The sequence below is a fragment of the Nomascus leucogenys genome, chromosome 5 (genome assembly GCF_006542625.1).
Source record: "Nomascus leucogenys isolate Asia chromosome 5, Asia_NLE_v1, whole genome shotgun sequence".
In the NCBI taxonomy this organism is placed as follows: Eukaryota; Metazoa; Chordata; class Mammalia; order Primates; family Hylobatidae; genus Nomascus; species Nomascus leucogenys.
In genome coordinates, this window is record NC_044385.1 from 89,908,554 (window position 1) to 89,927,187 (window position 18,634).

Consider the following 18,634-nt stretch of genomic DNA (forward strand, 5'->3'; position numbering starts at 1 on the left):
ATCAAATTTTGAAGGGAAGCCAAGAGTCTATTTTTTTTTTTTACATCAACTGTTGTATGTTGTAGTCATTCTTTTAACAGCAATTGAAATGGTCTCTGAATGTCTTACATGAACAGAAAAGTTTTTGTAATTGTATATATCTTCACATAACTTATGAGAGACTAAAAAGTGTTTCATCTTAGAAAGTAGACAGGAATCAAGGAGTCTAAGGAGGTTTGGCCAAATTGTGTATCAGGACAAACCTCATACACAATTTGCTCAAAACATCTTCAACATACTGTTGACTACAGCTTTGATCCATTTCTACTCACCCAAATCTGTATTCAAAGTTCCAAAAAGGGAGAGAGACTGATTAGGGCCAATATCCTCTGCTTCATATACTGTGAGCAAGAATAAAGTGGATTCACCTACTTATGACTGTCCCCGTACTCTCCTGCAATTTACATGTCTCCTTTCTGGATGGTGCCAAAGGCATTGCATCCTCTTATCGCTACATAGTAGGGAAAGTCCCTCCAAGAAGAGTGGAGAATCTGTCCTGGACAGCTAAATATCTTTTCTACAAGAAACATTAAAGCTTTATTTTTAAAAATGTGGATAAAACACATATTTCTGGCCCAGTTATGATTCACAGGCCACATTTTGTAGCATTTTATATCAGAGGGAAAGAGAGATACAGAGAGAGAGAGAGAGAGAGGCAGAGAGAGAAAGAGGGGGAGAGTGAGCGACTGTGTGTGCAACTTGGACTGATAAAAACCAAGATTGAAGAAATATGTCTAATAAAAAGGCTTCAAATCAGACTACTATTCCTTGCAAAATTTAAAGAAAAATATCTGGTATTAGGAAGCCCAACATGTTACTCAGTTGGAAGAGGTAGACCACAATATGCCTAAATGAATGAGTACCTTAGATCAAAATGTGTGTTTTGAATTTAGTAACGTGGCGATTATTATCATAGTTCCAGGTGTACAAATCAAAATTAAGGAAAGTAAAAAAAATTAAAAATATGAAAATATGTGGAGGACAAATATAGACAACTTTTTGAAATATTTGTCTGTAAAGTGAAATAAAAAGATAAAGTAAATGCAGAATAGGCTGTCGACCTCATTCTCAAATGTGAGAGATTTGGACAAGTTTAAATGATAAGATGGCATATTTAGAAAGGGATATATTAATAATATAGAAGTAAGGAAAAAATTATTAAACTGTAAGGCGAGCAAAGGAATGGCCCAATGGTGTAGGTAGAGAGATTAGACCTAGGGAGGAGGGTCAATGACAGTTTTGGTCAACTGGTGACGGAAAGCCAAGAGTGTTTCTTCCAACAAAGTGACAATCTAAAATAGGAGAGAATGTCACCTCCTGAGAGTTAGGAGATGGTGACTAAATCCAAGTTTTGAGGAGACTAAATAATATTTAAAATAGTTGTGAGAATGAGAAGATTTCTATTTTTTTAACTTATTTAATAATATGCATTGTCTCGGCTGTCAATAAAAATTGGGAATCTTGTTCATGATTATAAGTTTTCTCATCACTCTCTTCCAATTTGTGTCCTTGGTTTCTAAATTCTGTCAATACCACCAAACAAATATCTCTCAAATCCACATCTTTGCATATTTTATACCATAATATTTTTTCACAGCATTCTCTCATCTGGGCTTTTACAATATCTTGCTAACTGAAATCATCTACCATTTCTTTAACCCTTGCAATAACTTTTCATAATGTTTTCAGTTATCTGTTAAAACAAACTTATCTAATTGGTCCATATGATAAAGTGGGAAAGTATTAGCATGAGAAAGCCTATGACTGGTACCTAACTAGATTTCTGTTCTAATCTTCCCCATACTCAAATAGCATGCACAAACTGAAGCTCTCAAAATTTCCTTAATTGAAATCAAGATGCCCACTTAATTGTTAGTTCATTTGTTGTTTATATTTTACAATATACTTATTTTCTGTCTTTATTAGTGAATTTCCATTCTTTAAGGTCCTGGTAAAATATCTTCTCTTCGGTCAAACATACTCATTTCTTCCTTTATTTCTTATGTTCCCCAAAATTTTCCCTTATGTTTCCAAAATAATTTGTACATATATATTAGATTGTGCTTATTCTACTAAACGTTGCTTAAAATGTTTAAGTGTCTATCATTTTTATTCCAGTGTCTGCTACTTGACCAAATAGTCATTAACTTCTGAGTAGATGTTATTTTCCAGTAAATATTGTTATATATATATATATATAAACATAACAGTAAATATTTTATATATATATGTAAAGCATAATACCATATATATGTGTGTGTTTGTGTGTGTGTGTATAAAATGAAATGTAAGATTTCATTATTCTGATTTTGATCTTTTTGATTCATTAATTAATTTATTTTTTTGAGATGGAATCTCATTCTGTTGCCCAGTCTGAAGTGCAGTGGTGTGACCTTGGCTCACTGCAACCTCCATCTCCTGGATTCAAGTGATTCTCCTGCCTCAACCTCCTGAGAAGCTGGGATTACAGGCGCATATCACCATGCCTGGCTAATTTTTGTATTTTTAGTAGAGACGGGGTTTCACCATGTTGGTCAGGCTTGTCTCGAACTCCTGACCTCGTGATCTGCCTGCCTCAGCCTCCCAAAATGCTGGGATTACAGGTGTGAGCCACTGCGCCCCACCTATTTATTTATTTTTGAGACAGAGTCTTACTCTGTCTCCAGGCTGGAATGCAGTGGCATGATCTCAGCTCACTGCAGTCCCCACCTCCCAGGTTTAAGAGATCCTTCTGCCTCAGCCTCCCAAGTAGCAGGGGCTACAGGTGTGCACCACCACGCCCAACTAATTTTTGGATTTTTAGTAGAGAAGGGGTTTCACCATGTTGGCCAGGATAGTCTTAATCTCTTGACCTCGTGAGATTTTTAAAATATTATTAGAAAACAGCATAAGTTTAGCATTATCCTATCTATGGCCTATATGGCAAAGAAAGATTCTTTTACGTTGGTATTGGTTTTCTTTTCTGGAAAATTGATGTCAGGGTAGAATACCTTAATCCATTACAGGTCAGCATATAGGTTGTGAATGCACAGTTTTTCTGCAAATGTTTTTACCCAAAATATTTAGATATTTGAGCAGCCCTGGGGTATATTTATTCAGGTAGAATCATTATTCCTAAAATCTCATTCGAAAGTGTATTTACAGACCCTGAGAAACATGTAGAAAAGTGTCAATGTCAGCAGTAGGATTAGCTGCTAGGTACAGTTTGGAAATTCTTTAAATGGGGCCAAATCTCTTGAGTAGAGAAAAAAATGTTTTCCCATTTGCTTTCTTAGAGTTAGTTCTCATGGAGGAAATATTAGTCTAGACATGGTTAGATAAATTTAAAAATCATTCTGGATAAATAATAAATGGATTATTTTATACAGCTAAGTGGAAGCTAAAAATCAGTCCATAGTATTTAGTGTTACCAAATGTTTCAGAATTTTAAAAATAGTAATTTATAGGTTAATATTATAAATAATAAAAATTATGTTTACTCATTCAAACCATTCAGTACTGTTTCTGTTATTTAAGATCAACTTATAATCTTATTATATCAGAAAAAGGAAATAATAAAAATTATATTAATATCCAATACAGTATTTACTCACACTTACATTGCTTCAATAAAGGTTTTGCTTTGACATATAGTAGCTAATTGATAAGTCCATAGAAGTGTGTAACAGTGAGTTAGACAAATGAGTCATAGGGTACAGCTTCATCTTCACTCTGTGCCTGTTTTTAGACACTTTCCCCATGAAACAATCTAGTCCAAATGTAACAACTTCTTCAATTTTCTCAAGTATTAAAGAATACTCTGGTCATTTTCAGTTAGAAGACTATTTGCCATCTAATAAATAGGTCTAGTCCAATACAATAACTAAACTCCAAGCTTTATTCCAAGTTAAATCTTTGCACCTTGTCCAGCATGAGCACAGTTCTAGTCAAACCTTTTGGAAGGAAAGGGATCTGGACCAGTTTCTTCTCTGTCTACCTATTTAGTATCCTATTCCTCCTTCCTTATTCACTAGGCTGCTTCTGGTGATCTCAGAGTTGAAAGAAGAGAGCCAAGCTGAAGAGGTCAGATGCAAAACAGTCTCCTTTCCTGGCATCAATGTAGTTAGGCTTTGTTACCCCTGGTCTTGAAGTCACCAGGCTAACACACCCTTGGCTTGGCAGATAGTAAAATCAAGCTCCTTTTTTTGGTCATGGGGGTATGCAGAGGAGCTTATTTGTGAGTTCTTCAGAGATACCCACTGGGGATATTTGACTAGACTTTCTTTGACATACCCAATATATTTTCTTCCTGGTGATCACTTACAAATCTCCTTTCAGACCTGAAAAATTTGGCATTCTAGCCATCTTCTTATGTATTTGTTTAGGGGTTGATGGGTATTCCCTTTCTAAGCAAGAGAAAGGGAATACCCTTTCTCTTGAAAGGGTATTGATGATTAATATTAATATTAATGATTATGGGAATCATTCAAGATGCCTATAGGTTCCCATTCTCTGATAAGTGACATGTATTTGGCAAAAAAAGAAAATAAACAAACCAGCAAGAATAGAAAAAAGAAAAAAATAAGAAAATGTATGTTTTTTTTTCCATAGTCAGTGAAAATAAAAGCTAGAAAGGGTTGACTCCAATGCAAAATTTAAATATAGATACCCTTGCTTCAAAAAAAATGAAAAGATTCTGTTAGAGGTAACAAATTAATTTAAAAAAAAGAGAATCTCCTCTTCCACAATCTCTCTACCTGTCATTTTTTTAAAAATTGCTGTTTAATGTTGAGTTCCCTCACACATGGGGATACTTAGGGAATGTATGCAGATCCTCACAGGTACCTGGGGGCCTGCAACACAACTCAAGGAAAATCCCACTGCCTGCTGGCTTTCCTCTCTTTAAGCTTTTAGTCAGATACACAGTGTGCTGGGTTGGGATGGACCCACCACACCTACCCAAGGCAGACAAGCAAACCACCAAGGAATTGCAATCTCTGTACCAAGCTGTAATAAAACCTTGGATCAGGGATAGATAACAACTTGCCCCTTCAAGTCAATGTTTGAATGCACTTTGGCACTAACAGCCCAGATCAGGGATAACTGCAGCATGCCTCATCCCAAGATGCCACAGTATGTGTCCACCAAACCCTGCAAATTTCCACGAATGTGTTCAGGTTACCTATTAAGGCAGACAGCAGTAGCAGACCACAGGGCTTCCCGTGTCGGTACAAGCTGGAGTTCATTCTGAGCAGTCAGTGACAGTGGAAGCTGGGCAGAGGTGAACAGTGGTAGGTAAAAAGCTAGCTACCAAGAACCCATCTCAAGCAGGCATTGGAAGGCAGGGCCACATGTGAAGCTCCAAAAGCACTTTCCTAGGGACTTACCTTTAAAAACATAAATGTCACTATTACGAGTTTCAACATGTCAATCTCACAGCATTAAGCCCCTGGTAGTTCAGGTATCTCTTGAATGTGGAGCCCTGTCAGACTGCACTGGTTGCCACCCATGAAGAGGCCCCTGACTACAGGTATCTCTCTCTCATGCATGCTCTCAATCTCTTTCTCTTACTCTCTTCTCACTTGCTTTCACTCTCTTGCTCTTTCTCATTCATTTTTCTAAATTTCTTCTGACACCTGAAGATTAGTTTCTTGTCTTTAGATTGCCTACACAGGTATAAGTTCCTAATCCAATACATCCCCCACCACCACTGCAGGGTTTAACACTTTACCTCAATAAGGGATTTGCTTAAGCTGCTCTTAAAACACCTATGGGAAAGAAGGAAGCAGGAGTAGTACTCACCATCCTTCCCTCATGAGAATGGACTGAGATGGTGGATAGACAATAGACTCAGTGAACAAAGTGAGTACAATGCAACATTGAGTCCAGCGAGGGTGACACACTGAAAAATCTCCCCAAATAAATTCCTCCCTTTAATTTCCAAATTGCTCTTCCAATTGTAGATCATTGATGTGTAGTCAAATGACTGATCATACTACTAAAAAGCACCTCCTTTCTAAGACTACAATGGTCATCGCCTATGAAGTGGCCTGTGACTGCAGGACACCTCTCTCTCTGTCTATCTCTGAAGTCACTTCATACAAAATGGATATACTGTTACAGGTGGACACATATATAAGCAATCATAAAGTAAATAGGGATACGTGTGTGCTGCATGTTTTATAACCATAAGCTAAATTCTGCAATTTAAATAATAATCTCCTCTGGAAAATTTAAATTCTGCAATTTAAATAATAATCTCCTCTGGAAAAACCACTGAAGTTTGCAGACACATTCTTGAAAATTCAAATAGTTATATATACTATATACTATATACTATATAGGCTATACTCAGAAAAGCTAACAAGCTTACATATTTTCCTAATTAACCTTAAATTATCAAATTAAACATCAATGGCTGAAATAACTTAGAGAAATTCGTTAGTGTGTATATTTTGTTCTATTTTATTTTGAATGGCAGAAGTTATTAGATATTTGTTTAGTCTGTGTTTTTGGTTTTTGGTTTGGGTTTTTATTTTAGAGATGGGTTCTCATTCTGTCACCCAGGCTGGAGTATAGTAGTGTGATCACAGCTTACTGTAGCCTGGAACTCCTGGTCTCAAATGATCCTCCTGCCTTAGCCTCTCAAGTAGTTGGAATTACAGGGTCGAGTCAAAGGCACACCCAGTGCATTTAGTCTGTTTTAAAATGAGTTGCTGTTTCAACTTATCTTGATAGGAGCGCTTCAATAATTCATTATTTCCATATACCTTATACATCTGTTTTTCTGGCTTACATTTTCCTCACCTAGCTCCCTATTTCTCACTTTCTAATAAAATTCATCTACTTTCAATAATTCAGTTTAAATCTTTTATTTTTTTTCCAAAGTCTCTATTATCCTCTCATTGTGTTCATTGTGTAGTATTTCCTTCCATAAAAATGCCTAAAAATCCCAATATCTAAAACTATCATTTAGTACACAATAATTGTGTTGTGGACCCACTTGAATCAGTCTTAATTTTATTTTATTCTTAAGAAATGTGAGGCTGTAAAATATTTTTCTCATTATAGGTCACAATCTCTTTGATGGTAAGTGCTATAAGTGATTATTCTGTGGAAGTAGGAGGGAAATGGAGTTATGGAATATAAATAAACAAAAATAAATAGATGAACTGATAGATGATTAAATAAACAAATAATTTCAGGAGTTTCACATGGTGCATGCTGACAATATGGCATAAACTAAGGATAAGGATTTATTCAAATTTTCATACTTAGTACCAGAATGCAAAATGAATTATACAAAAAAGTAAAACAAAAAAACTAAATAAATAATTTGTTTAATTTTCAAAATAAAATCAGGAGGAAGAACAGAAGGGTTTAATTACTTTTCTCTTTTTCACAAGACCCTTAAAGCTTAAAACTTCAGGCAATGCATATGATTTTGTTTTCTATTAGTTTAAGAAATGTGTCTTTAGTTATCACTCTTTCTGGCTAGAGGAAGAAACACTAGCTGCACATTCTTAAACCTGGCAAGATTAGAATTGAGAGAACATTAAGAAGCACAATAATGAACCAGGCACTATGTATGGGAAAAGAACTGTGAGGAGGGTCTCTAATACATAGAAAAATAAGGCATAACCTTGCCAAAGCAGGTATCAAGGCAAATATAGATAAAATAAACAAAGAAGATTATTAAAAATAGTAAGTGGAAATCACAAGTGGAAATAAATGGAAAAATAATAAGTGGAAAATAATAAGTGAAAAACATAAAGGATAGGGCATTTGTGAAGAATTGCTTTTTTCGTCTCCTGGTGTCTGCAAAATATTTGTCTGAAGCTTGGATGAATAAACTCAAGATTTTGTAGAACTTCTATAGCTGAGAAGATGCCATTTCTTCTTACTACTTTAGGTCTACTGCTTAACATACATTAGGTGCTTAATAAATCTGTGCTAAATAGATCAATTTTTTCCAGATAATTGAATATTGAATAAGTTAGCCAATTAAATACTTTTTTAGGTTTTTAATTAGAGACAACTTAATGCAATATGTAATTTTTATTATGTATATTAGAATGTGAAAATAAAAAATAAAGATCTACACTATACTTATTTACTATATTTATACTATATTTACTTACTCAAAAGATCCTACAGATAAAAAAAAGCATGCATCTTTAAATCTCACATTAGGAGGGCTTGACATGTTTAAACAACTATTGCTGACTACTTCTTATTTCAATGGTTTTTCCCTGTTGGAAGATTTTTAAAGATTTTATACAAATTGGAAGCTTTTCTTTCTCTGTTTCATAAAACAGACCCAAGTATAAAAACACAAAGACTAGAGAGTATTCTAAATAGTGAGATTTAGAATTCATATAGCCCAAGAGATGCAACATAGACAGAAGTAATTTTCTGCAAAAATTGGCAACCGTAGCGACTGTACAGAACATATTAAAGAGGAATACAAATCCTTGTAAATCAATGTTGTTTAAATTAAGCAGTATCTAGAAGAAATAGTGCTAGCTGGAGCTACAAAAATATAATTTAGTAAATCTCTCCCCTTAATGTGTGAATTTAAGAAAACAACATGACAATGATTTGATTAAAATGTATTGATAGAAAAAAGAATTATATTGATACATATTGATAAAACTTGTATAAAATTGTTTAGAATTGTATGAGAAAAAGCATAGAACATAGACATATACAAATAATTGAAAGTGATAAAAGAAAAGATGTTCAAATAAGATTTGGGTCAGTTATGCAGAAAGAAAAAAGTAATTCAAAATTATGAATATATCATAAGCTATTCAGAAATTTCGATTCATAATATTAATATGGAAGGCAAGTGTTGGGAAGGGAAGAGTGTGGTCCCTTTAAAAGATACGGAAGCGGGGAAAGGAAGCCCTGGGTAGAGAAGTGTATGGTCCCTTGCTATGGCTCCACCTTCACAGACCTACGTGAGGACAGGCATTTCCTACCTAAATGTTACATTTCCCAAGACCACCCTGGCCTGCCAAGCCTCCATCCTGTGCCCATAAAAACCCTGAGACCCTAAAATGCAGGCATACAGGTGGCTGGACATTGAGAAGAGCACAGAAGTGGAGGAACACACAGGCAGCTGAACCTCTTGACAGGCACCTGAACCTCTTGACAGGCACTGGCATGCCGGAAGGCCACTGACCGGCAGAAGCAGAACGAAACAGTTTGGCTGGGCAGTCAGATGAGAGCCCAAGACGCTGAGTAGCCCAACTGCAGGGAAAAACCTTCCCACTCCATCCCCTTCTGACTTCCCTTGAACTACCTCCATTCAATAAAACCTCGCAATCATTCTCCAAGCCCAGGTGTGATCTGATTCTGCCGGCACACCAAGGCAAGAACCCAGGATACAGAAAGCCCTCTGTCCTTACTACAAGGTAGAGGGTCTAATTGAGCTGGTTAACACAAGCCGCCTATAGATGGCAAAACTAAAAGAGCAAAACTAAAAGAGCATCCTGTAACACACGCCCACTGGGGCTTCAGGAGCTGTAAATACTCACTCTTAGACATTGCTATGGAGTGGAAGCCACACAGCCTGCCCGTCTGTGTGCTCCCCTAGAGGTTTGAGCAGTGGGGCACTGAAGAAGCGGCCCACATCCCCATCGCAAGCTCTGTGAGGGGCACAAGGTAACCTTTCCCGTTTCAGTACTATCAAGGTTCTAAAAGGATAAGGAGGGCAAACTCTTAGTAGTCTAATGTGAATGGAGTTTAATTACAAAGCTAATTACTTACAAACATATAGTTTTAGAGGAACCACAAAGATACTGTAGTAACTGAGCGCCGGTAATAACAAGGAATTATCATCTCCCAATCCAAAGGAAAAAGCAGGGCAACATATTTAAGAAATCAGATATTACAACATATCAGAAACATACAGAAGACAGAAGAACAGAACATTAAATAGGGTCAGGGGTCTTGAGATAAATGTAATTTTTGCCAAGCGTAGAAGTCAGAAGCTTAAAGCAACTTAATAGGAAGGTAGATGAAAAAATAAATAACTTCATCTTCTCCCTCCCTGCAGTCTCCTAATGAAGCTTTCCATTGTCTGACCCCAGCTGAAACCAGAGACACAGAGACACAGAGCACTATTGATGAAATACTACAGATCAATTTCCTGGGCAGGAACCCAAGGAAAAGGCAGACAATGAGGGAAAATTGAGAGACACAGAACAGATAGAACAAGTAGCCACACTTAGGTTGTTCAGTGAATCTTCACCACGGTCATTTCATGATATTTTTTCCTAAGTATTCCTTTTATTTCTGTCACTTTTCTTTGTTTTCTTGATAAACTCCAATGTTAAAATATTCTCTCAGGTCCAAATAACAGTGCCATTGATGATTCTTGTGCTCCTATTTCCATAGACCAGTAAACCATACCCTATTAGAAAGTGTTGTCTTGTATCACCTTTTATGCTTTGAAGTACATGGTGTTGGATTCCTCAAAAGTTTTGAATCTGAGAGAGGATTTGAGATACATGATTTGTGAAGGCAATGATCCCACAGAAGAAAGAGGAAAGACAGTGAGAGAATTAAGGCAGAAAAGGGGAACTCTTCCCGAATAGAAATGTTTATGAAATCAGTAATTTAGTTTCTTAACTGAATAAACAAGGCATAGGGGAAGAAATTTGAACACTGGAGACACAAATACATTAGTAATGACTTTAATTATTACAACATATTCAAAGACCGCTAATATATGTCATGATATTACTGATGCAGAAAGAGCTACATTGTTTAAATTTTTGAAATGTAAGAAAAAAAAGAGGAAGGGCTTTTTAGGTCATCTTTCATTATAAAAATATCCCTGTGTTTTCTTACTCTTTTTAGAGTATGACTTCCTTTGTTACTTACTCAGCACTCTTGCCAGACACAAACACACCCTTCCTTCAAAAATTTCTCTAAATTTTCCATTTATTTTGCCACCATAAATTGGGAGAACAGATATCAAATTGCATTTGAATTCAATTTCAACTAAAAATTACACTTTGTATTAGGCAATTCGAGAGTGGGAGGGCTACACTTAAGACCATGGGTTCTCTTGTTCCACCAGAATATATAAAAGTTCTGAAAGAAGTGTCTGCCAACTTTCCCATTGAATGATCAAGTGCAAAACAATCCAGCATGAGAATTTTATGATGATTAGTTTTGGAAGATTAATAACTTTTTCTTTCTCATTTACCTCTGCTCTTTCTAAGATGTTAGAATTGAAGTTCTCATTTACAGACACATTAAAAATATTTTACAATGTATTAAATAATCTGCTCAATTTAGACATTTTGGAAAACAATAATATCATAAAGAAAAATATGTAAATTAGCTGAAATTGTATCTCTTTGATAGACCCATGTTAAAATTCCCTTGAACTTTTTTTTTTGATTTTTTAGTTTCAGGTATAAAGGTATCTCACATATACATAGGTGCATATATATGACTATACATATATTTTGGCCATGCTATATAAGGAGACTTTTAAATTACACCTTATTTATTTAAAACTAAGTTGCAACAATTTTATTAAAACTCTAATTATGATTTGCTTTAAAAAAAAAGGTAACAGTCCAAATGTGGGGTCCAAAATTTCTATTATTAATTCAGGATAGATTCCTGAAGTAGAATCACTTGGTTAAAGGGAATAGTTTTTTTTTTTTTTTTGAGATGGAGTCTTGCTCTGTCACCCACGCTGGAGTGCAATGGCACAATCTCGGCTCACTGCAACGTCCACCTCCCGGGTTCAAGTGATTCTCCTGCCTCAGCCTCCCAAGTAGCTGGGATTACAGGCGCCCACCACCATGCCCGGCTAGTTTTTTGTATTTTTAGCAGAGACAGGGTTTCTCCATGTTGCCCAGGCTGGTTTAGAGCTCCTGAGCTCAGGCAATCTGCCCACCTCGGCCTCCCAAAGTGCTGGGATTACAGGTGTGAGCCACCACGCCCGGCCAAGGGAATACATTTTTAAGGGCTCCTGATGCTTTCTTTCCAGAGAGTTTTGTATCCTAGATAGTAGTATAAGACTGATTATTGCTTGGCCGAGCACGGTGGCTCACACCTATAATCCCAGCACTTTGGGAGGCCAAGGCAGGCGGATTACCTGAGGTCGGGAGTTTGAGACCAGCCTGACCAACATGGAGAAACCCCATCTCTACTAAAAAAAAAAAAAAAAAAAAAAAAATTAGCCGGGCACATGTCTGTAATCCCAGCTACTAGGAAGGCTGAGGCAGGAGAATTGCTTGAACCTGGGAGGCGGAGGTTGCGTCGAGCCGAGATAGTGCCATTGCACTCTAGCCCAGGCAACAAGAGCAAAACTCCTTCTCAAAAAAAAAAAAAAAAAAAAAAAAAAAAGATTATTCCACAGTAACTTTCTAGCAATGAAGATCATCGTTGTTGGTTTCCCAATATTTGTCAATTTTACACACACAGAAAAAAATGGCATATTACTATTTAAACATGCAAATCTTCTATTTCTAGAATATTTGAATATTTTTATTAGCAATTTATATTTCTTCATTTATGTCCTTTGCCATTTTTCTATTGACATGTTAGTGTTTTTCCTTTCCTTATTAACTTTCATAAAATAATGACAATAATATATTAAGTCTATGTCTGTCTTTTTTTTGCATGTATATTTTTACAAATATTCTATAGTATAACGTTATGAATATTGTCAATAACGTAAAAATGTTTGGTACTAGTCAAAAATATAAAATGTTTACTAACAGTATCCAGAACTGCTGAATTTTGCTCTGATCTCTAGCAGTTCAGCCATCACTTACAATTCATATTCACTTGAACTTTGTGTATTCTAAATCTATTGTTACCAGAGCAACTTCAGGAGCTTGTGCCAGGCCCACTTAATTTCCCTCCACATGAGTCTACCTACTTTTTTTCTTGAAAAGCCTTAAAGGATAGTCAGGGTCAGACCAATTAAACTAAATGTTGTCTGGGAACTAGCAAGAGGTTAGAAAGTTTGGTTTGTTGATGACAAAATAGATTGTTTCCTTCTTTAATGAATACACATAATGGCAAGTACTTTAATGAATCCATATCCTACGAGCAAAAGCCAAGAAAGTTGCCTTAGGGAGGTCAATTATTTTTTATGTCTTTTTAGTGCTCATTTTATGGATTTGTATGGCCGAATTAATTAGCACCAGGACTATGTAGGAAAGTGGCATGAAAACAGGCTCTTTTACCTAATGTGAGTAAGCATGACATAAAATAATTAAAATGGAGTCATTTCTTGAGTGTCGTCAAATGTTATTTTATCTATTTTGAAAGAAAGCTTAGCTGCAAAGTACAAGATATTATTAACACACATTAGTAAACCTTTGTATATCATATTTACTTGTCAAAACTCATCATTTTCTTTAGTCATTCTGTTTCTTTCCTATGTGTGGTTGTACAAGGATGTTTTACTCACTTTCTTTATTATTCACATAGAAACAATATAATAAATCTCTCATAAGGTTGTCCCTCAGTAACCAAGGGTGACTGGTTCTAGGACCCCCCATGGATACCAAACTTTTCAGATGTTCAAGTCCCTGATATGAAATGACATAGTATTTGCATACAACCTATGCACATCCTCCTTTATACTTTAAGTTATCTCTACAGTACCCATAATACCTAATACAACATAAATGCTATGTACATAGTTGCCACACTGTATTGTTTAGAGAACAATGGCAAGGAAAAAAGTCTGCACAAGTTCAGTACAGATGCTTTAAAAAAAAATGGTGATCTGTAGTTGGTTAAATTCATGCATGTGGATCCCAGGGATAGGGAAGGCCAATTGTGTTATCACAGTATCATGATAATTCTATTACATGTAAAGTTCAGGTCATCTAATCCAGCCCACTTTTTTAAAAATGAAAAATTCGATATGTCCGTTGAAAAAATCCTATGAACTAATTGCTCTACTTTATAGTAAAACAATAATTAACAGTCAGTAACCACTTTCGGTATCAGAGGGTGTTCTTATTTGTAAGCATTTCAAGCAACTCTTGCTGGGTTAAGCTAAAAGGGAGTTTATTAAGAGGATATCAGGCAGCTCACAGAATCATTAGGAAGGCTGGGAACTAGGCCAGATGCTAAGCAGTAAGAAAAGTGCCACAAACCTTATTTTAATGACCAGTGTAAATATAATGGTATATCTTGGTTAATATCCACATTTCTTGTAAGAATACCCCCAAAATTGTTTCTGGTAATGGATGTGTTCCCTGTTGCTGCTCTTCCTATTATAATAACTTTTAAAAACATCATTTCTCGTTCCTAACCTTTACCTGTCAGTGGCTCCGAATGCACATTGGCATGATACAACTGTCTGCAATGCTTGGGTCCTGTGCTTGCTTCCTGTTGGAACTGGAGGGTGAAAAAGCAGGCACCAACACTGTGTGCCTCTGTAGTGGGAGGCAGTGTTTGCTGCCAGCTAACATTCATAGCATAGAGGGTTTCCCAAACAGCAAATGGAGGCCTAGTAGAACAAAAAGCAAAAAGCCAAACATCCATTTAAACTGTCTGTGGGGCAGGCATTGTGGCCAGAGCTTCATAGGATAAATACAATTCACTTTTTTTATGTGAGAAAATGGAGAACAAAAGGAGATCATAACTTGTCCAAGATCACAAGGCTAATAATTAACGCTGTCAATATTTAAACCAAGATTTCCTAAAGGCTTGGTTATAAAATCTCTCTTTTATTATGTTTTAAACAAACAAAGACATAAATTAGGTTGAATGTAATTTTTCTTAATAGCACTATTTATTATATGACAAAAATATTTAGATTTTTATTGAACTTCTAATTATTTCCACATGCCAAACATTAGAATATAGGTACAGAGGTTTCAAGGCAGCTTTGAGGGTAATGAAAATAATCCATATAATCCTAAGTTATTAAGTTCATTTCAAGATAATTTTTGCTTTTTTCCCTAATTAGACACATCGGTAGACTTAAACTTTTTAAAGAAATCAAACACTTATTTTACTACAAGTAGAAAAACTTTATACTTGTGAAACTATATTATTATATGAGAAATGCTCTAAATTAGATATATGAAATAATTCCCAGACTAAATTACTGTTCAACTGTTGCAGGTCATCAAATATTCATACACATTTGCTCCTCCCAAAATTATAATAAAATCATGAAACACCTCAGAAACTATCAGAATAGTATAATTAAAGTCCTATTTATATTTTAATGAAAACACATCAGATTTGCAAATATAGAATTAAGGTTAAACACAATGCAATGTTGACCTTTAATAAAATGCAGTGTTTCAAATGGTAAACAAGCCATTGGTCTGTATTTCATTGAAATCATTCCCTGTAACTACACAATCTCCCCTCCCCTTATTATAAGGAGCATTACAAGAGAGTATGCAGGAGATGAAAAGTGAACATCTATAGTAAAGGTAATGATCTTTGAAAATTTTCTCTAATGAGTAATTTGTGGCTCAGTGGATTTCAAGAGATTATTGGTTTTGGAAATGGATTCTATCAACTAAGGAGATAATGAAAATCATTAGGGCTGAGTAAAATAAAATAGCAAATTTGTAATGAACACAAGCATTCTGCAAGCTTCTAGTTGCCACACAAGTTGAGAGTCTTGTTTAAAAACACAATTATAAAAAATTTTCTATGTAGGCCAAATCACTTCTGTGTAGTACAGTATACTTACATTTATAGCAAGGAATAATACAACTTTGAATGCTATTTTTTAATAAAATATTTCAAACGCCTGCAATTTAGGATGTTGTTACATAACAGCAATTCTTCTTTACCTACTTGATATTAAGTAATCAATTAATTTACATATAGATTACATTAAAATAGTTTGACCCAGGGTACTTTTCATCATATACTCAATATAGAAATAGCTCCCAGTATCATTTCTGCACAATTTGCCTGACATTGTAAACCAACTCTTCCAAACCAACTGTTCCTTAAGCTTTTTAATCTTCCTTTGTTGTTTCTTGTCTGTTTTGTCTTCTGTTGTATCTTCAGGACTTAAGTCAGTGCTTCTTACACAGGATTAACTCACTTAAAATTTGTTGAATAACCATTTAAATTAATAATACATACTCATAAAGATAAATTACAAAAGTTTTGAATAAGCTGAACATGGTGGCTCACACCTGTAATCCTAGCATTTGGGGAGGCCAAGGTGGGAGGATTACGAGGTCAGGAGTTCCAGACCAACTTGGCCAACATGGTGAAACTCCGTCTCTACTAAAAATACAAAAATTAGCTGGATGTGGTGGTGTGCGCCTGTAATCCCAGCTACTCAGGAGGCTGAGGCAAGAGAATCGCTTGAACCTGGGAGGCGGAGGTTGCAGTGACCTGAGATCAAGCCATTGCACTCCAGCCTGGGTGACAGAGTGAGACTCCATCTCAAAAAATAAACAAAAATAAAGTTTTGAATAATATAAAGTTTAAATGTTTAGCACCACAACACCCTTGAAACAGGTTGATGTAATTGTAGTAATTTATGAGATAATAAAGAGATTATACTAATGAAGACAATATTTTTAAAAGCTTAGTTTAATAATTTATAGCAATTAGGTGGAAATCAATTATTAATAAGAACCTTGAACTGTTGGTGGGACTGTAAACTAGTTCAACCATTGTGGAAGTCAGGGTGGCAATTCCTCAGGGATGTAGAACTAGAAATACCATTTGACCCAGCCATCCCATTACTGGGTATATACCCAAAGGACTATAAATCATGCTGCTATAAAGACACATGCACACGTATGTTTATTGCAGCACTATTCACAATACCAAAGACTTGGAACCAACCCAAATGTCCAACAACGATAGACTGGATTAAGAAAATGTGGCACATATACACCATGAAATACTATGCAGCCATAAAGAATGATGAGTTCATGTCCTTTGTAGGGACATGGATGAAACTGGAAATCATCATTCTCAGGAAACTATCGCAAGGTCAAAAAACCAAACACCGCATGTTCTCACTCATAGGTGGGAATTGAACAATGAGAACACATGGAAACAGGAAGTGGAACATCACACTCCGGGGACTGTTTTGGGGTGGAGGGGGTGGGGAGGGATAGCATTAGAAGATACACCTAATGCTAAATGACGAGTTAATGGGTGCAGCACAACAACATGGCACATGGATACATATGTAACAAACCTGCACATTGTGCACATGTACCCTAAAACTTCAAGTCCAATAAAAAAAAAAGGCATTCTGAGAGACCTTGATCAAGGGACCTTGATCAATAGACAAGATAGCAAAAGGGAAAGGCAGTCTGAGCTGCTGTCTATAACGAACAGTTGTTTTATTAAAACTAACTTTGATTAGCAAAAAAAAAAAAAAAAGAACCTTGAGACAGCTTTACAGTTTGTAAATATGTAAAAACAGATCTACTTAGCTATTTGTTTTAAAAAATAAAAATAAATGAAGGAAGTGTCTATCTACTTCATATAGTTCATCAAATTTCAATAATTTCTTTCCATTACTTTTTCTCATTTATTAGCACTGCCTTAAAATCAATTAAAAAGACTTCCTTTATTCTTATTTTGCAATGCTAAGATGCTAAGTGTTCATTGTGAATGCTAACAGTGTATGATATTGACAAATATATAAGCAAGCTGTGCATTTGTACATGCTGGTATAATGCATTCCTAGAGTTCTAATTATCTTCATATCAAAACTGACCTGCTAGAATACGAAAAATATTAAGAGCTCACTAAAAGTAAACATGATATTACTTAAAATAATACTTTATTCCTCTAAAAGGACATATAAACATATAGATATAGACATGGTCTTCATCACATTCATCTGCTATGTAGAAAAATAATGTAAAAATAACATTAAGTATTCAATTATTTACAATGTTTTATGCAGTGTATTTGTAAAAAACAAATATTAGAGTCCAATAAATGCCCTATATCTTATTCATATGAACCTATTCTTTTAGTATATATATTCACCTACTTCAGCAAAAAGGCACCGAATAGTACAACTCTGCTTTTGTCATAGAGATATGAGTTGAAATAACAAATACTCATTATTAAAAAGGCAAGAAGTGAATGAAAACATATTGCATACTTATAGTACAATAGGAAACAAACTACATGGCTCTGGAGCAGGTATTTCTAATGGCTCTGCTGCCATTAATCCCTCTTATAACATCACTTTACCATTTGATTAATAGAGTGATGCCATTGTATCTTATAAGTTTTCTGAACCTTGAGTAAAATATGTTCCATGATCTCTCATAACATGAAGAAACTTATATTACCTTCATTTTTAGTTCAACTTTCGTTATAAAAATGAGCATAATTATATGAAAACAGAGACATTTTCAGAAAAAATTAATTCCCAACATCTTACTTGTGTCTGGACAAAGAAAATTTGAGGCATTATTTTCTTAGTAAATAACAACTGACACCAGTTAAAAATGCAATGGCATCTTGCACAAAATAAAACCAGGTCAGCCATAACTTCTAAAATCTATGGCATTCTCCCTCAAAGTGTTTCTAGTAGATTCCACTTTTAATGTACATTGCTCTCTGAAGGCAGATAAATCACTACTATAAAACCTTT

At 35.2% G+C, this 18,634-nt stretch overlaps 1 long non-coding RNA gene across 1 annotated transcript in view; it reads right to left on the reverse strand.

Moving 5' to 3' along the window:
* The window catches only part of LOC115835106, a 32,463-nt gene extending 17,939 nt beyond the window's left edge, over positions 1–14,524 (reverse strand). Inside the window, exon 1 of the long non-coding RNA XR_004030026.1 lies at positions 14,334–14,524. This is a non-coding gene — a long non-coding RNA (uncharacterized LOC115835106). The remainder of the gene's footprint in view (positions 1–14,333) is intronic.
* Positions 14,525–18,634: the final 4,110 nt, after the last annotated feature.